At 41.3% G+C, this 20,464-nt stretch overlaps 1 long non-coding RNA gene across 1 annotated transcript; it reads left to right on the top strand.

Annotated features, from left to right (window-relative positions):
* Nucleotides 1-1,533: 1,533 nt before the first annotated feature.
* Nucleotides 1,534-13,192, top strand: LOC148057295 (uncharacterized). Its single transcript, XR_015699433.1, has 3 exons — nucleotides 1,534-1,668; nucleotides 8,253-8,356; nucleotides 11,976-13,192. It is a non-coding gene; the product is annotated as an uncharacterized LOC148057295 (long non-coding RNA).
* The last annotated feature ends 7,272 nt before the right edge of the window (nucleotides 13,193-20,464 follow it).

Here is a 20,464-nt window from a genome sequence, read left to right as displayed (position 1 = left end):
CTTCAGCTGAAGGGTTATGATTACACATGCCAGCAGATAGGATTGCGAGGCAGAACGTAGGAGCAACAACTTTATAAAGCAAAGACCTTTCGAAGGCCTCAAACTCTCTCCTGCGCATGACTGAAGGTTTCCACTTATTGCAGCGCTGGTAGCTGCTGCTCCACATTCCCCCATGGACAAGAGGAGACAGGTTTTTGTAAGGTGTAAGATCAGGCAAACAGCTTACCCTAAAATCGCTATGATTCTGTAAGGTGAAGGGCACAGCTGAAGGCAAAGCTTTGCTCTGCATGTCTCATTCCCAGGACAGAGCTGTTACAAGGCTTTCCTTTTTTCTGCTGTTGTCTGGTGTTGACAACAGTTATCATTTAACTTTTTTCCTTTCCAGACTTTCCTGAGCCCATACTCAGGGCTCTACAGCAAAGAGGAGTCTACTTAGGATGAGGTCAATTACTTGGTGCCGGTAAAGAATGTTTCCTTTTTCTTCAATTTATTGAGTCAGTAAACTTTGATCCATTTTTTACTTCTTAATTTCCTGGCTCTATCCAGAGTTTGAATGGTGTGAATGCTGTGAAGTAAACCATTCACTAAGTATTTCTTGCTTAAAATATTCAGTGAGACCTACATGTCCTGAGATACCTGTATCTTGTCAGGAGTTTCAGTGAGCTGTGCAAAGCCCCCTCCCCTGCAAACCGAAATAAATCAAGGAAGGCCTCGCGTGTGGCATACTTATCTGAAACTAATATCTAAAGCCTTCACAAATATCTCTTTTTCTCTCCCTCATTACTGTTGTTTTTAAGCAGCTGTCAGGATTTGCTGCAGATGGGAAAATAGCTTTTCTTCACCCCCTCACCCTCTGTCGCCAAATATGTAATTATCAGAAGAAGCAGTTCCTGTAAAATGTATTTTCCAATAAGAGTGCACACTTTTTGAGCTGTGTTATTACAGTTTCATTTGATAAAAACAGTAAGGCATGCATAATTCCAAATGAGAGAAGTCCTGCTGACCGCAATAACACATACATTTGCTGGCTGAATTTGTAACATCATTTGAGAGAGACACACAAAGAAAATTCCACGTAATTCAGGTATTACGATAGCACATCTTGTTTCCGGGGATGTACTGGAAAGCATAAGTAATCCCTAAGTCACCAGTTAGCTTAGCTGGTGGAAAGCACGCATACTCATACTGAACAAATAAATTACATGGTGCCTGCAGCAACAAGGAGCTGGACTTGGTGATGCAGGAGATGTGTCCTGATCTGTGTTACAGGCATCAAAAGAGAAACAGCAGCATTAATCCCTTTTGCATAATTTTTTTCTCGGTGGAAAATGCTAGTAATTGCCTTTGAAGTGTCAGGGTAGCACATTATGCTGAATGACTTCAGCTGCTTCGTTCTGCCTGTGCATTCCTGCCAGCATAGGGAGTTCAGGGGCAGCAGATGGGGATAGTGACATTTCTAATGGGAAGAGATGGGAAGAGGGAAGGGAGGGCAGCTCATGCATGCAGAGCTCAGGGGAGAGAGGACAGGAGAAAGGAAATTTGGAAACTCTTCTTGCTGGCTTTAGAAATGACTGGACTTTGGAAATCCCGGAAAATAGTCACTGTGCACGAGTACTTGTCTTTTGGATCCCAGGCACAGGGGCCTTGCTGCATGGCTGCTGTAGATGGGTATGTCCATAACCTCTTTTCTTCAAGATACGTTTTACTACTGGCAAAGAGAGTCCTTATATATATATATGTACATAAAATATATATATTTAATATATATACATATATACACATATATGTATTTGGCCAGATAATTTATAACAGCTTTCCAAAGCTTCTGTCTGCAAAAAAACCCATTTTTTTTTCTTGGGCTTTAGCCTAAACAGCTGCCTTAGCTACAGGTGTTGTGATTTTAAATTTAAATTTCTTATTAACATAATTTCTTACTGACATAACTAAGAAAGCAGAACTTTTAATAGCAAACCTGGCTCTTTGCTCACAGGAGGAAATGGTCACTCATTCTGAGTATTAAGGTCCCTGTCTACCCATTTTCCTGCCCTGCACAAAACCTTCAAGTACTACAGAGCAGATGATAATTTTTTCTTAAATTGTAACTTCTGCTAACTGGGCACATCCACTCTGTTTTTTGGTCTCCAAGAGGTTTGACACCTCTCCTGAAGAAGTACCTCCATACTGATTATGAAGTTGGATTAATTCTTATATACATTCTGTTCAGTCAGATTCAATTCAGACTTTTCACTGTATTACACATTTTTTTTTGTATTTTTAATATAGTATTGTAGTTTAACAATTTCAGTTAATGCAAATTAAAAACAAAACCACAACCCTACAATAAGTAAAGATAAATACAGAAAAACAAAATTTTAGCATTAGTCCTCTGAAAGCAATAGAATTGAAAAATCTGCCCTTCACTTACGAGATGCATAAAGGAGGAAATAATCAAACAAAACATAATGCATATGAGAGTGAGCAGTTGTTCACTTTGACCCTAAATTAATTTGACCCTGTTTTAGAACAACTTGACTTTATTTCACATCTGAATATCAGCTGAACAGACCAGTAGTTATCTTTTATAATCATATATTGCACTGAAGCAATCTGCCCTATGTCAGTGGACATTGCATGTAGTGGAATTTTCCTTATATCTTTACAGCATTAAAGATGCTTTAATAGCACAGATTTAACATAGATAGAACAATGAACATCATTAATGGAAGTTTCACATATGACTGTCAGAAAAACAGACTGTCAGCAGCAATATGCTTTTCTGATTCCCCAAGCTACCTTCCAGTGGCTCTGACTGCTAGATATACGGTTTCTCTAACCTGTAAAAGTTTTGGCAATTTTAATATTCTAATTATGGAGGAAAGGGGTTCCTAAAAAATCTAAAGTAACTGCTTATCTAGGACAATCCAAAATATTAAAATAAAGAAAAAGTATTCTCAGATGAGTAATAAGGAAAAAAAAAGTGATTGTGTGAAATAAATAATTTTGATAACTTCAGAATGTTATGTATCTATTTTGACCAAATAACTTAGAAAGAGTGGGCTTCAACTCACTTAAATCCGAAATGCTTCAGCAAATAAGAATTTTTTTTTCTTTTTTTTTGTTTTTGACAAATTGGCATTATTCAAGGAAAGACCATTATGTCACAAAATCGTTGTGATTCTGCTGGTAAGCCAGGAGTCAAGCTGTGATAGTCATACTCATATTAGTATCTACTTGACAATCTGAGCTGTCCTATAGGGTATAGGTGCACAGCCCAGTTCTAGACAACTTTATATACCTTCTTCTGGAATTGATTTGCAAAGGGTAACATTAAGACTTTACAAACAGTATAACAGAAAGCAAGATGTTGGGGGGAGAAGATCAAACCATGTATTTTAACTTTGTAAATTATAATTTTCTTTTAGTACTTTTGGTTTTATAAAAAGCAAATGCTATAACAAATAGAACATATGAACAGACCAATATGCCTCTTCCTTATGCACCTTTAGGAGTATATGGCTAGGGTAACCAAAATTTAGAATAGAATAGAATAGAACAGAACAGAATAGTTCAGTTGGAACAACAATCATCTTGTACAACTGCCTGATTACTTCAGGGCTGACCAAAAGTTAAAGCATATTTTAGTGACATCCTGGACCTGACTGGCCAACTTCTGATAAGCCCTACTAGAGGTGTTGAGTGTCTCCAAATCTTACTGAAGCTGAGAGCTGGACATATTCAGAAATATATATTTTCATATATCCCAATCTTAGCACAGTCATGATGCAAATGATTTTATTTAAGTATAGATGAGAAGTCTGCAATAAAATAAAGAAATTATATTTCTTGCCAGGCTAGTATTGGTTCTTCCGCAAATGTTTTATACAGAAGTTACTTCTTTCAAGATGCCGAGCCTGGATGTCTGTGAGTGGGACAGGGGAGCAATACAGGAGGGAGTGCCTTCTGCTGGCCTCGCCGGAGGGGCAGCGCTCTGCAAAGTCCACAGTCACTGTCACTGCCATGATGGGAGTGGAAACACGGCTGCTCCCTGTTTTACTGCTGCTCCATGGATAGGTATAGCCAGTCCTTGTGATAGTCCACTTCACCCAAAAATCACAGTGTTCTGGGGAGAAAATAGGGAATAAAATGATAATTTCAGTTTTGAAAATGTGGAAGAAAATAAAGAAGAAAGTACAGGTGGGGTAAACAGTTACATAAAATATACAATCAAATGCAAGATGTTTGAAATATTTATAGGCATAACATTGCAATATCAGTGAGTCAGGCACTAATATTAGGTTTATTTGAAAGATGAAACTTTCTCCAAACATTCTGTCAATACAACAAGGATGACTAAGACAGCATAATTCTGTGAGAAGAGCTAAAATTCACCATCAGTTCAAGGTATTCAGCAATTACAATTATAACAATCTGTTTTATTAATACTTGGATTGCAGTGGTGCCTTCTGTAAGTAGCTTGTAATCAGGACTGTTGCTTCCCTGCTGTGTAATGTATAAATATTTATGAAATTAGTAAAATAGTATTTTAAGGGTTCTTTGAAATGTGAATCATGGCCAGATCCAAAGCATCTACTAAGTATCTAGCCCCAACAGGGTGACCCAGAATCCCTTAATTCTGCAGTGAGATTGTTTGACATCTCCAAAGAGCAACCCATAAATCCTATACAATGATGGGACTGATTCGGTGAAGTGCAAGATAGCTTTCTGCTGAGGACAGCAGGCAAACTGAATTAATTCTTATTTTCCAATGCAGTTTCAACTGTAATTCGTATTTCAAAGCATTAACAGCCTGAAAAGCATATAGCATGACACAGTGAAGCATATACCAGAATCTAAGCACAATGATTTTGCTGGAATGCCAAGCTGAAAATAGAGCTAGATGCCGAACTGTGATGAGTCTTTACCATATGCATTGTTTGGATGTTTAAATTGATGCTATATGGATTTGACATCAAATTCAGTCTTTTTTGCAATGGTCTCACACATTTTCAAGGGATATCACATTGACCACAGTTCTGTGAAACATAAGATGGTAGGCAAACTAAATTACCTTATTTTCCACCATAATAAAGTATGTGGCTGTGTTATCAAAAAGGTCCTAACACAAGAAGAACATTGATGCAATCTCTAGACCAAATTGCTGACCCTTTCAGTGACTGTTCTGTCTATTTTTAGGTTCTATCTGAAGGTTGAGAAGCTAAGAAAAAAGCAATATATTTTGAGGCTCATTTCCCTAATGTTCACTGTAGTCAGGTGGAAACCTTTTGATCTGCTGTCTCTTGGTGGGACTGGATGGTTTTCCAGTTTCCCAGAGGTCATTCACAGGAACCACTGTAGACTTGTGGACCTCAGGAACAGCAGCGTCACTCCTCAGTGGACTGGGGGGCTACTGCCAGCCAACACCCAGCACCTTCTTCTCAGCAGCGTTGTGAGCCTTCACCACGGTATGGGTCTAAGTAGTCTGGTTTTACAAAGTAATCTGATTTCCCTAAACTCACCATGGTATGTGTCTTGTCATATGCACAGTAACATAGAGAGAATCTAGCAGTTCCATGGTCACCTCAACTTTCTGCACTTGATAAGTTTTTCTACCAAGAAGAAATAAATATCAAAGGGTTAAAAATCCAAGCTGACTCTCCTCTTGTGTAGCTACCATGTTTTCCAGCTTCTTGATCTTAAATCCTCTACAAGAAGTTGTGAATATTCCCATTTCCCTCCTTCCCTTAAAACTGTGAAGCAATTTGCACACTTGGAGTTGAAGTGAAGGCCTCCCCATTGGGTGAGGTTCTTGCCCTGTTACTGGGGGTGCATTTTAGTTACTGCAGAACAGCAGGGTTTTTCACGCAAGCCAGGAACTGCTACTTTATAAATGCATATATGCTAAATAATGAAACTTATCATATCCTACAGGGTGTATTTTTTGAGTTGTCAAGAGAGCATTATTCCCTTCAGGAGATCTTGATGCATATGAAGCAAACTGCACAACATGCCTGCATCCTTTATATTGTTTTTACTCTATTCATTTCCGTTGGAAAAAAAAAATGTAATATTTGACTATTTAAACAGGTAAGATAAATACTAAAATGTTCAAGAAAGAAATGGAATATGTTCTGTTTAGGCTTTAAATTCTTAATAACTCTTCCAAAGTTGATATCAAGCCCAGAATAAAAGGAGGAGGTTGGCTGCAAGTTAGTGCCTCACTTTGTAAAATCAACAACTGCTCTCTGAATTACAGTGCTAGGAGAGCTTATCCTTGCTGATGACTGACAGGCTATTATCTTGCTGAATAAAAAATGAGCAATCAAACGTGAAAGGAAGCTCTGTACTTGGAACCAAATTCTACGCATCCTTAAGCATGACACAAACTTGCTTAAGTCAATGAAGCCATTTTTTTAGAAGGATTTTTACAGCTTGGCCCTTGATAAGATAAGTGCCTACACATAATATGCACTTGTCACTATGCTCCTGAATGACTCAAAAGACTAGTAACGTGGCAAAAAGCCTTTCACCTGTAGACTGTCAGTCTGAATCTGTCAAGCAACCAAGAGTCCCTGCTGCAAGAAATTTTATGCAAAAATTCCAAGGAGTGCTAGAAGAATATTAAGGCTGCATGTATAGTTTTATGATCAAATCGGGAAAGGTTGTCACTCATTTTTAATGTGCCCCTTTCTGCTACAGCCTGATGATTCAGTCTTTAATAACCCAAGCACACATCACCTTTCGAGCGGTGCGATGCAGTACAGGCATTTCCCCCAAATCTGCAGAAATCTTTGCTTTGATGAACAGAAATCTTTATTCAGTTTCTGAGCACCCCGTGAGCTTATCGCAGTCTAAGTGAAGGAACACAAAAATAAGCACACATTTGAGTGGCACTGTACATCACAGTCAGTGTCATGATCAAAGTTTAGTTGTACTGAAAATGTCTTTCCTGAAAATCGATTGAATTAAAATACCAAAGCTGAAAGGAGGAATACCTGTTTAAACTATGTGGAAATTGGTTCCCTATCAGGAATAGTAGTGATTGCTAGTTATAGATTAAACAGGTTTTGCCTCCTGGGATATCATTTGCTGTCATCAAATGAAATGCAAGAGACCTAAATGCTCCCTCTGCCTTTTCATCGGAAAATCTGAACAAGAATATGAACCCCTGAAGAAGAATTTCTCCCAAAGACAAGTTCTGTTGCCTTAATTTTTTTCCAAGAAACTCCACTTGTGAACATCTTCTGTTTCCTGAAGATCTCTCCACATATTAGCATATTTCCCCATCTCCCCCGTACTTCAAGACCTACTGCATAAAAATCTCCTACAACATAGCGGGGTTTTTTGCTAGTCAGGTGACTCAGGGTCACTCAACTCCACACACAGACCAAAGTTTTAAAGAAGGTTTTGTTGCAGGATTGCCCACAGGCTGAATCAGCACCTTTTTACACTCTTCGTGAAAAGAAACCTAAATGAAGATGGTAATTCATGTAGTGGTCACGTGTATTTCTACAGCGGTAGCTTCTGCAGAAGTGCTGCAGAAGGCAGAGTTGTTCTCTGCATGGTTGTATAGTACAACTGTCTGCAATGCCACATGGCATGCTTTGAGGAAAAAATGAGTTGAGAGCCCTGAAAAATCCTGTGATACTTGGAATAGGCAGAACTGGAAAGTCTTTGTAACATTATAATTTGTTGGGATTCTGATTCCTGGTCAGCACCTACAACAGATTCACTACCAGGTCAAGTTTTTCAGGAGTTACTGTTGGGCTGGAGGCAAAGTTCAGATTTAGTCATACAGGACTGAAATGAAGAGAACTATTTTCTTGCTTAAAATGTGGTGTTAATTATTCTACTAATTGAAACCAGACTAATTAATTTGGAGAGTGATTGACATCATGCAAGCAGAGTTGTAAGAAAAAGCAGTTGCAGTGATGCTGAGCCACTGAGGAAGCATGCAGCAGAGTGCGGTCAAGGATCCCTTATCCACAGAAGGGTACTTGGTTTGTACACTAACTGTGGCAAAAACTGCCCGTGATGGCTCCAGCACCTCCACAGCTTAATGCCGAGCCCTCCAGGGAGCTGACTAACTTGGCTGCAATGGTGAGTGTCCTGCCACCGAGGTCAGAGACCTCCCATGCTGCATGCCCCATCAGCACGCTGGAGGTGCACCTGAGCTGCTTCTGCAGCCACCAGCTTGGGTCTGGGCTCATATAAACACCTCTCTCCTTTTCCCTTACTCCCTGTTTGCACTGAAGGAAGAAGAGGAGGCTGTCCCATCCATTGGTATAGAAATGGAGAGTCATCTGGATCTAGCAACAGCTGTGAGCACCTCTGCCTGTAATTCAGCATCAGCCTGAAAGTAAGGATGGGAAATATTATTATTCAGTGGAAGGGAAATGAACAGCTTCTGTTGCCTTGGAGCTATTGTTTCTCTCTCTAGCGGGGCTGCTTTGAATATTAAAGAAACTAATAGTGATCCAAATTAAAGACCGTGATTAACATTTTGTACCAGCCTAGTGTGCCTATGCTGTGAGAAAGTCAGAGATAATAGAAAACTATCCAAAGCCTGTCTTGCAAAGATGAACAAGTTCATTAAGCTGTACAGTGGCTGCTGCAGTGAAGGTATTTTATAGTGTGAAGTGACTCCTGTGTTGGCATTTGGCATAAAGTGACTGTTCTGGTGAAAGCAGAAAACATGTCGTCTTTAATTTTTAATTAATAATTTAATTTAACAGGAAGCACATTTTCTTTAATTTTTGTGTTGTGTTTTTTTTGTTGTTGCCTGGAACACTATTGTGAATACATCCTGCAACGGCATGTCCATGAATATTATTTTTAGATGCAGTTTTGCCATTCTTTTTTACAGACGTAGTATTAATTTAAAACATTTTTTCTTGCTTCTGCTGCTATCTTCAGTTACCACCCCCATACCAGCCACATGCCCTTACACATTCTTTCATTTTTTCTTTTCAAGACAAGCCCCAGCTATTCTATTTAAATATTTTCTTCTTTATTTTTTTTTTTTAATTTAAAGCTGCTAAACTAAATTGGTGTGCTTTTGCATATGACGTGTATGGTTAAAAATGATTGTTCTTTTAATCAGTACATGCTAGAAATCTTTATTCATAAAGAAAAACAGAAATAAGAAACCAGCTGATTAAAGAAATCATGTGTGTGTGTATGAGTGTATATATATATGTATGTATAAAAGCTTTAGCAGCAGACATAGCAAAGGGGCTGGAGTTTCTTTTTAGCACTGGCTGATGCAGTTCAAGCTCCTACACAGCCTGATGTAGTCACCTTGCTGCACGTGTTCCCTTCACTCCCCCTATTTGGGTCAGGGCTGCAACTACTCTTACAGCATGAATATGTTGAGTTTATTAGGGTGGAAGGCATTTCCGCACAAAAGATCCTCACACCTATTTCTATTGTTTTACAACTACTGGACAAATTCCATGTGGTGAAAGTTGATACAAACCCATTAATTTAATTTAGAGCCAGAAAGTCTTTGCAACAGTTCTGGCAAGGCCATTTGACACAATGCAGTTTGGGCAGGTTTTTTTAAGTATTAAAAATTAATCTAAACTTACGCTTCTGCAGAAAGTATTCCAATAGCAGTCCGACAGCAATAGGACTTTTCATTTCCTAGCTTTGAAATATAACACTCACCTGCTTGCCAATAGGCTATGTAATTGCTAATGAGCAGGTATGGGACCTCAAGGATATATCCTATTAGAGCTGTAGAATGTCTGTACAGCCCACACAATGAGAAGAAAACATCCCCATATTTTTCACTGAAGTGCTGAGAAGAGCTAAACGTTTGTTCAAAGAAGAGCTAAACGTTTGTTCAAAGAATCTGGAAAAAGAAGATCCATAAAACTCAGTGATTTTCCAAAAGTGATGTCTTTAGTCTTGGGATGGTAACTTTCTGCTGCCACTACTGTCAGCTATGACTAAGAGTGGTTTTTCAGATTTGCTGATAAAGGCACCCTGTGCTACTGTGGCTGCTGAGCATAAGCCTGCTTTAGGATGTGGCAGGAGAATGGAGGGGCACCGTTCCTGCTGGAGCTGAAGTGTCCGCAAATGAGAAATTCTTCTGCTAGGTCTCAGTCATGTTGTCCTGAAAGGGGTTTCACTGGAAACCTGGCTGCGTATGATGGCCATGCAAAGAGAACTGTGGAGTGTGGAGATCCCAATTTCATTTCCCAGGTGACTGAACTGGGGAGTCACTGATCTCAAGCACGTTTGGCAGACCAGAAAGCTGTGCCTAGGAGAGCACTCTGACCACACTAGGCTAGGCACAGAAACTAAACTCTGCCCCTGACTAGCTGGACAAGAGCATGACAATGACAACAGACTAACAGGTAGCCCAACAGGACTGGATATTTATTTAAATGTAGAGACTTGAGTGCCTTGTAGTCCTCCTGGACTTTTGTATGTATTCCTTCTCGGAAGGAATTCCCTAACAGCTTGTTTTTAACTGAGATTTTACATCTCCACGGGTCAGTGTCAAAACTGAATGTGATATTTATTCTGACTTGTGTGCCAAGAAATGAAGAATTACAGGCCTGTAGGTTGCATGTGGCTTCAAATTTGGAGACTGTTCAGCAAAGAGGAAATCCTTACTCTACAAAATATAAAGCAGTCTTTTCACTGGGTTCAGAAAATACTGTACAGCAGTGTTTGTGACAAAAATGTAAGTGTTTAAGGATGAAGGTGTTGATGCTAGCAAAGCATAATGAAGAGAGAAGGTGGTTTATTAGATTTATGGGGTTAGTGCTTCATTTACAGAACATTGCCCTATCTGTTTAATAGCCAGCAGTGATAAGACTCTTGATTTCATATCTTACTAATGTGTTTTGCTTTTTTCTGGCTACTCCGTGAAATGTGAATTTAAGTCTAACCTGAAGAAAGAGGTTCCACACAATAATATTCTGCCATCACTTATGGATAAAAAGATTCACTTAGGTTTATACTCACATGAAAGAAGTGCTTTGACTTGAGTGGAATATTTGATGACTGATGAAAGCTTAAGGAAAAATAAGAATGAAGTGAAATCTACAGCCTTAGGGTGGACTCAAGTCTGGATTTCCCTGCCCAGACATTACCTGCTAGAGTAGCTTTGCAGTTCACTCTGGAGACACTAAGCTACTTCTGTAGCAAGGGTCATTGGTACTCCTAAGGACTTTACTTGTCATGAAGCAGTTCAGCTAGTGATCATTTGTGGATTTTGTAATAAAATAAAGGATTATATTGTCAGAAGTCAACAGCAAGCAAACCTTAGGGAAAGAAAAGTCCTTTGGGGTACTTGGCAAGTAGACTATATTGGACCCATGACATGTACCTCTGAAGGGTGGAAATTCATTGTGATTGGTGCTGAAATAGTGAGCAGTTTGGGCAGTGTTTACCCTACACACACCACATCCAGACTGGATTTAATGCTGTGGCAGGATTAAACCCAATATTTTGCTATGCAGCCAATGCCACAAGAGATACAGTCAGACAATGGGTGACATTTGAAAAATAAAATAGTACGGGAATGGTGTCTCAAGCATGGAGTTAAGTGGATGTTCTGCTTACTCTATTGACCTCAGAGTAATGGTATAGTAGAAAAATGGAACAGGTTGCTCAAATAGTAACTCAAATAGAGAAACAGTGATGTTGACTGTGGAAGAAACTTATGGCAGGATGTGCAAGCACTGAAATCCCAGCAGGATCCTACTAGTAGTCAGCTATACGAAGGTTTTTACTAATCCCCTGTGCCGAACCAACAGCGGCAGGATGTTTTGAACACCTCAGTGTGGGATCCAGGAGATCAGGTGAGAATTCAACACCCGTTACTTGGAAGACACCGGGTTACTTTACAGCACTTTTGAGGGAAAGGAATATGGGAAACTGTAGATACTGTGGGAGTGAAATTAATCATGGCTTTGGCTTGAATGTGATCCAAGACCTAAGTCTTCTTTCTCCCTCCCTAGGATCTGCTGACCTCCTGGATGAATAAGCAAAAGCATTGTTTGACCTGCATACTACAGAAAGTGTCCATCTAGAGAGGACATGCAGTCTGCTCTGAACTTTGTTACGGAATAACTGGAATAAAACCATCGCTCCTGCCTGAGAGTGCTGGTGCAATGTAATGTCACTAGAGACCTGTGCACAATTTTACAGAGACCATAAAGCTAACCTCATGTCAGTGCTGGTGGAATACTGGCCTACAACCTGGACTCAACTAGTCCCTTAGGACCAATATGGGACACAGTGTATTCTCAAATTGAGGAACTGGAAACTTTAATTGCCAAATATGAAAAGGCTATTATTTGTCAAAAACAGGTGACCACTGCTATCAAACATGATACTGGCCAGATTGTCAGAATTGCGACAGAAATAGAACAAACTGCTAGACATCATTGGTATGACGTTTTTATGAGATATGTGCCATCTGCAAATGGCATATCGCATCTTATGTTACATCCTATGATCATTGTATTACTGCCCTATTTTATTAGTTTTGCTATTAATATGTTTTTATATCCATGTTTATCACGTATTGATGTTGAAAGCATGCATCACCAGTTGTTACCTGTTTTGGGCTTAAGTGAGCGCCCAAATCTTCCCCCTGCCCTCACCCCCGGCAAGGCAAGAGGAGTAACAGTATCTCCACTCACTACAGTAGTGGGTTTGCTGAGTGTTTGGTCTAACCGAGGGTAGAGTGTGACTGTTCACTCAGCTCTGGTTTTGGCCCAACACACAGCTCATGGCACGGCCTGACGTGTGCTGGAGCAGCCATTGGGGCACAGTGAGAGCAATGTGCCGGCAGGACACAGCGGGAAGAAGAGATAAGGGCCACTCTGTGGCCATTGTCACCTGCAGCCTGCTGTCCCCTGCAGCTCCCATCTCCTACAGAGGAACCGTCTGTCTGTTTCTTCAGAATCCACTAACCTATGGAAATGTATAGACCAGCCTCCCAAGCTGGAAAGTAGAAATATGCCAGCTTACCCAAAAAGCCTCTGGGGTGGCTCCATCAGCAGCTGGACTGCTGAGGCTCCCGTGCTCCCCAGTGTGGCGCAGGGATGTCCGCGCCACAAGGGAGGTGGAAGGGCGAGCACGCTCATCATCGGGTGGTAGATGCCTTGCCTGTAGGTGTGCAAGCTAGAGAGTTTGTGAGCCAGAGAATTTGTGAATTAATGAAGTAATGAATTAGAGAATTCATGTGTTACACTAGTCTGCACAAAGGGCATTGAGTGCACATTTGATTTTTTATTTTTTTTTTAATTTAATGAAATCCTGGAATAAAGTTTAATTTTTCCGAGTATGTTGTCCTGTAAATATTAGTAATCCAAATGGACAGTGACATTTTGACATGCAGCAGAGGTAAAAACTGGCAGAGATAATGAAAACTGGCAAATTCCTTCCTTCAGTTGATGCGTCTCTCTGTTTACTAAAGTTTATTCAGTTTAGACGTGAGATAGATATACCATGCATAGTGTGAGATACCTGTAAATCATTGGGGATTTAGACATTTCTTCAGTAATACCACTATTTATTTTTTAGAAAGAGAGAGAGTTCTGTTCTGGCCTTTCAGGATGAGAAAAATCTCTGCCAAATCATCTAAGCCTTTCAGATAAGAGTTAAAGTTTCTCCCTTTTCTTTATCTGTCACTATTTCTGTACGTGTTAGAAGATCTACCTCAAGACATGCCTGGATCCAGAAAGACTGGGGTGAAGTAAGGTTGTTTGCATTTGTGCTTGTGAGGGTTTACTTTAGGCACAATTATTCAAGTTCAGATGTTTAAACATTCGCACTTTCTCTTGTTTTAGCTTAAGAGAATTATTCTTATCCATAAAAGAGAAGATCCTAACCCAAACCTCTTAGCTTTCTCTGAGGACCTCTGCTGCTGCAGGATTTTTCAGTCGGTTCCTCCTTCCCTTCCCTACTGTTGTCCTTATCTAGGGAATTTTCCTCTGCCAAGGAGACTACAAAGCTTTCAGCATGCCACGCATATCTTACATACTGTCCTGGGAGTCAGCTGCGGAGTCACCATTTCTGTCTGTTGTCCAGTCAATGAAAATAGATTCTCAGTCCTACAATTACAAATCACAACACAGGTCCTGGCTGCTTCGCCTGCCTTTGCTTGCTTTATATGAACAAAAGGGAAGATGGAGGGGGCAAGGTTTTCCAAGAAAAAGGCTATGCCACTAGCTAGTTACTGGGTCAAATAAGCTAATTCCAAATCTGCTCAGTAGATTTCAGTGGAAAACTTCCTTTCCCTTCTAAAAAGAAACTCTACAATCCTTTGGTGTTTGGCAAGAAAGCAGGCTGGCTGAAAGCATTCTGGAAAAGCTGCTTCCCAGCTCTCTTACAGCAAGTGTTTGCTTGTTAGTAGGAGTCATTTGCTAGAACTGACTCCACTGCAGCCTCTCAAGTACTGCCAGTCAGTGGCTCTGATTGCTGGGGATTTCTCGAAATAAGTGACAAATGTTTCCCTTCACCTGATGCAGCTGAGAAAACTGGCAATTACCAAAACATTACATCTTGCTGTTTAAGCCTCTTGGCTTCTGTGTGTGAGGCCAATTGCCACTCTCTGAGATAAAGAGTGGTTCACTTTGATATACCAGGATGTACAGACATTCATGGTCTACTGTTGCTACTGTATTTGTATCAGGACTACACCAGCAATGGGTTAAAGTGTGGGTTGGGGGGAGACTCAGGGAACTTAAATTGCAAAAGGGATTAGTAGCCTTGTTACACAAGCCTGGAGGTTTAATTCAAAGGCATGTTGAACCCAGAACTTCTTTTATGTCTGACACTGGTATATGGCTTATAATAACATCATTGTTGAGGGTAAGTGAATGTGGAATTCACCTGCATTTCCCTCTTACATTTTATTACATGTTCTTTTAGAAGTTTAGTAATTATTTGGCAGTGAGCCTGGTAGCAAGGACATAAAGTGTACACTGAAAGGTTGGTCACTATATTCAGTTTCTTTGAGCATGAGGAAACAGCATATATAAGAAGCAGCAATCTGTAGTCCAGTGAGAAAATGGCAATTTTAATAGCAAACAAGTAGACAATGAAGTAAAAGCAATTCTGCAGGGAGGTTGCAAAGGAATAGCAACAAAACTTGCTGTAGGGAGGTCTTTAAGATCTGTACGTTCAAGGCCTGACTGCCCTTTGAGCCCTGCAATGCTGCATTGGCACTGACTGCAGAAGCTGAGTCCGGGGCACATCTCTTTTGCTGACTCTGCCATGGGATGGTTATCTCTGGCAGAGCAAGCAGCTGAGGTCAGAAATCCTGAAACGGCTCAGGGAGACTTGCCAGGTTTCATCTGTCAACGCCCTTGATTTTCTATTGCATGAATCTACCATGTGGATCCTTGGGAAGTGGCTAATGATGGTCCTTAAGTTACAATTAGCAGCCTGGCAAGGGAAAAGTGATGTGTGGATACAACAGTTCTCAGTTGCTGGCAAAAAAGAACTGGGGAAGTACTCTTTGTGGACCCAGTGAGGAGTAATAAAAAGTGTGGGGAAGATCTGCTTGGACATCTGGTTCATGTTGCTGTAAGCCACCCCTGCACATCCTTTCCCTGCAGGCTGAGGTGACCTGAGGGTGTTTGGAGCCATGGCTGTGGTTTGTCACAGCTTTAAGCAACAGTTCTTTCAGGTTTTGGTTTTTGTCCTGTTCCTAGTGTCACAAATAGTTTACATAATGGTCATCAGTAAGCAAGTGGGAAGTACAAAAGTGCAATTCATTATCCTCAGGAAAAACAGGCTAACATTTGAGGCACCTTCCCAGGGCTCAGGAGGAGCAGATTCAATACCTTTGTTCTGCCCAAAGTTCCTGTGAGAGTAACTCCACCTGGGCTGCTTTACATGCAGAAATCCTAGATACCCACCTCACGTCTATAGCATCACACATGTGTCTGACTGAGCAGCCTTGGGGCAGCAGGTCCCATTCATCCCACACGTGATGGACTCACTGTGCATGTGCTACATAGTGGCCATACATCTGGTGTTTCTGGGGGTCACACACTCTGGGCAGAAGCAGACTTCTGGACACACAGGCAGATGTAATGGTCTCGGTAAGGAGAGAAAGCATTTGGGACTGAGTGTGAAGTGGCCTTGGACACACTCTCATTTGATTTCTACTGTGTTCATGAAAAAGGACTCTCTAGTGTCTTGGCAAAGAAACAGTCTGCACCAACAAAACAGCAGACACCATCCTCAGTCTGAACAAAACAAGCTGCAAAATTCCAATTTTTTGACTGATCATTTAAATGAAAATGTAGCAAAAAGGAAGAATTAATCAAGTGCAGGTAGTGATGATATAAATATCAGAGCTTTAATAGCTCCTCTGCATAGCACTCACCAAGCCCAGTTAGCTGACCGAAGTCTGCATTGGGTTGAGTTGGACAGGAGTTATAGAATCATCATAGAATCACAGAATGGTTTGGGTTGGAAGGGACCTTAAAGATCACTTAGTTCCAACCCCCCTGCCATGGGCAAGGACACCTTCCACTAGCCCAGGTTGCTCAAAGCCCCATCCAACCTGGCCTGGAACACTTCCAGGGAGGAGGCATCCACAACTTCTCTGGGCAACCTGTTCCAGTGCCTCACCACCCTCATACTGAAGAATTTCTTCCTTATATCTCATCTAAATCTGCCCTCTTTCAGTTTAAAGGCATTGCCCCTTGTGCTATCACTACACTCCCTGAGAAAGGGTCCCTCCTCATCTTTCCTACAGGCCCCCTTTAAGTACTGGAAGGCTGCTATGAGGTCTCCCTGGAGCCTTCTCTTCTCCAGGCTGAACAATCCCAACTCTCTCAGCCTTTCTTCATAGGAGAGGTGCTCCAGCCCTCTGATCATCTTTGTGGCCCTCCTCTGGGCTCAATCCAACAGGTCCATTTCCTTCTTACGTTGGGGGCCCCAGAGCTCAATGCAGTACTCCAGGTAGGGTCTCATGAGAGCAGAGTAGAGGGGCGGAATCACCTCCCTTGACCTGCTGGCCACGCTTCTTCTGATGCAGCCCAGGATACGGTTGGCTTTCTGGGCTGCGAGCGCACATTGCTGGGTCATGTTGAGTTTCTCATCAACCAATACCCCCAAGTCCCTCTCCTCAGGACTACTCTCAATCCATTCTCTGGATTCTCTGTCCAGCCTGTATTTGTGCTTGGAATTGCCTCCACCCATGTGCAGGAGCTTGCATATGAGTCTCTGAACACATATCAACTACATCTTAACTGAGTATACAGTGTTGATTTTTCAGCAAGTAACTGTTTGAGGAGAACATTTAACTGCTAGTAAAACTCTTGTGATGACTGTCACACGGAGTAACTAAGCTGAATGAGTAATTCACAGTGGTTGAGATTTGTTGTGAATTTAGCTGCTTCTTCAGCTCATGAGCTTTTTGTCAGTGGCATGCAACTTTCTGTACATTATTTGCTATTCAATCTGAATCAAGCAAGGCCTTAACTTAGGAACAAACTAGGGTTATGACAATGAATTTCTGTGGCAGACTCTGACCCTGCAATAGTCTCTATGTTGTTTTCTCTCCACAAGACATGGAATTATAAATAGTCCAAGAGAAGCACGGACTACTGAGTGTATGACTGCAACTAGTCCATGTGTGTTGTGTTTTAGTACATGGTGTAGTTGATAGATGCCTTGAACTCTGGTAATCAGAGAGAGGCTCAAATCTTCACTCGTGGTTTTGCATTTTCTCAAGAGGCAAGGAGCATGTTAGAGTGAGAAGGCAGATGGTAAAATTTATGGTGGTTCAGGAAATGTTAAACATGTTTTTTTGGGCTAAGGACATCTTGCCCAAGCATTACTATTGAGTAAAATTCTAATAAGAGGTGTCAACTGACTTCAGTTTCTGTAAAGTCAATATAGTTTCAGCTGTGAAATATTTCACAATGTTGTCTGACAAATGACACTTCTTCTGTGCTGGGATGCTGTTGATACCTTTTGGGAGTTCTGTCTCTCCACTTTGTGGAAAAAAAAAATACTTAAATTGCTTAGGAGCACAAGTGTCATTGATTTTCCAAGAACGTTAATGGAAGGTATATGTTATAGGCTCAGGCAGAGTTCACTGGTTATCACGCCATACAAGGTATTTCTCTAGGGCTTTTATATTGCTTCCTACCTAAGCACCTGAAAGGGTTTGTTTGTTTGTTTATTTTGAGGTTTGTTTGTTTGTTTGTTTCCAAATACGCAAATTTGAATGGTGCTGCAGGCATATGACAGGCTGGGGCTGGCAAAGTACAGAAGTGCTGATGCAGAACTGTGCAGAGCTCTTATGTCAAAAGGGTATCTGCTTCTGGACTCTTGCAGGGCAGCTAGTATTTGCTTTGCTTCCCTATTGCTTCTTCCAGGCCTTGAGAGGCCCCAGAGAAAGTGGAGAGGGTTTGTGTGTCTTAAGCCTCTTAATATAGACATATCCTAAGTGATTTCCCTGATGTCCATGGCACTCCAGTGGAGTGAACCCAAATTGCCTGCTTGCACCCTCACATTTTCTGCGTAGGCAAGAAGAGAGAAAGCCATCAGCGGTGACAGTGCATTCAGTTTCAAGTCTTGCCTTAGTGCCCCTTGGTCAGAAATGGGATATGTGCTCTGCTTGTGAAAAGACAGCACCTAGTAGAAAACTGAGATTTTTTTTTTTCTTCAGCCTTCCCAGGTATGAATGTGGGCTTGGATCTTGCGCTCAATCCCTTCTTCTCCATCCAGGCAGCTTCGCAGTAGCATTTGTCACGCCTCAGGGTAACAGAGCAACTTGTTTATCTGCTGCAACTAACCCTGCTGAGTCTTCAGAGGAGTGGAATTACATTCTGGATGGTAACTTGGGTTGCAGCCACGTTACTGACCACTGGCTAAAATTTCCCCTGGTTGTTCCCTTACTTTAGCCCCCATCAGTGATAACAATGTTGGGAGCAGTAACACAGAAAAATCTGCAGAAGCTGTTGGCATTTTATCCGCTATGTCATCTTGCTGTCTTCAGCTGAATGACACGGTGCTGCAAATATTGTAAGTATTAGCCTGTGCTCATGTTGTTCTCCCTGTTGATTCTCCTGGTAAAGATTGGGTTCATTTTTATTGAAAGTGTGGATAGGACAACAAACCCTTCTACTCCCATCCAGCAGCAGATGACTGCCATTTATTCAAAATTTATCTTAAAAAAGAAATCAAACACAGTGTCTGGATTCCTCAAGGTTTTCAGTGTTCGGCTTCGGGAGCTGGTGAGGAAGATGGCCATATTACCATCTCGGGACTAGCTGCAACTTTTGCTGGCACAACTCTGAGCAGGGCAGCTCAGACTGGGGGCATGCGGGGTGAGAAACAGCTACAGAGAACAGAAAGGGGCTGCCTACCTGCAGCCAAGGATGCGATTGATTTTAAGTCTTGTTTTCATAATGCCAGTTTGAAATCTTTTGTTCAGCCAGGTTTAGGGAGAGGGAGTTGAGTGCACTCTCTGTAAGTGTAATAATAACCTTGCATGTCCACTCTGTGCTGTTCCCGTGGTCTTCAGGAGATTACACAGTCTGATGTCCTGCCATTCATGCCATGTGTAATTTGTGTCATCAGGGGAATCATTTGGACAGGGGAAGAGATTTTAATTAGGAGGATAGAATTCCTTCAGGATAAAAACGGCTATATATTAATGTCACACTGTCCCTTCTCAGCACTGCAAAGGAGAGGATGTGGATTAAATATTTAATGTGAAGTAAGAGAGATTATTTAGCTAAACAAAACCAGATGTATTTCTGTAGGTACATCGAAGTCAATTCCTTACTGGGAATTTGCAAACCCACACCTCTCTCACTCATGCATGTACAAAACCCACCCCCCTTACCTCCAGTGGGTCCTCACAAGTCCTGGGACTTGCAAGAATGGACCCTGGAAGTGGGCATGCCAGGTGAGGACAGTTTCTTTCAGTCACTAGCCTACTGTATAACAACTGCTGTGGACACTCACTAAACCTTGTCCATCACAGCGTGGCCCTGGATTTTTTAAAGCAGGTGGTAAAAAAAAAGACATGAGGGTGGAATACAGAACATGATCCTGTATGCCATCCATTCCCTTGGAGATGGCAAGAGGGACTCGGGGGAACTAAAGCGTAAATAAAGCTTCTTTGCAGTGGTCACAGTTAATGGGTCTGTATGATAAAAGGGGGGTGAAAAAGGGGAAGGAGATATGCAAAGCTGATACTGATGGAAACCCTATTACTTAGGCAATGTTATTCAAGAACAATTTATCTGTGAGAAAATATGACACTTGTAATGTAGCCAAGTCCTTTGCAAGCTGTAGAGCCAGCTGCATAGGCTTGCCTGAGGCACTGAGTATGCCATCTGAGCAAGTTACAAGGAAATCTCTATTTAAATAAAAAGGAAAAAAAAAGTAGTTCATGAATATTAGGCACTCTGTGTCCTGCCAGAATGTTCTTTTTTCATATCAAGGGTCTGATTCTTCAGAA

The sequence above is a fragment of the Nipponia nippon genome, unplaced genomic scaffold (genome assembly GCF_047370975.1).
Source record: "Nipponia nippon isolate SJK-2023a ecotype South Korea unplaced genomic scaffold, ASM4737097v1 scaffold_1, whole genome shotgun sequence".
Taxonomy (NCBI): Eukaryota; Metazoa; Chordata; class Aves; order Pelecaniformes; family Threskiornithidae; genus Nipponia; species Nipponia nippon.
The sequence above is the reverse complement of the archived record's forward strand: the minus strand, read 5'-3'. Positions and strand labels throughout refer to the sequence as shown.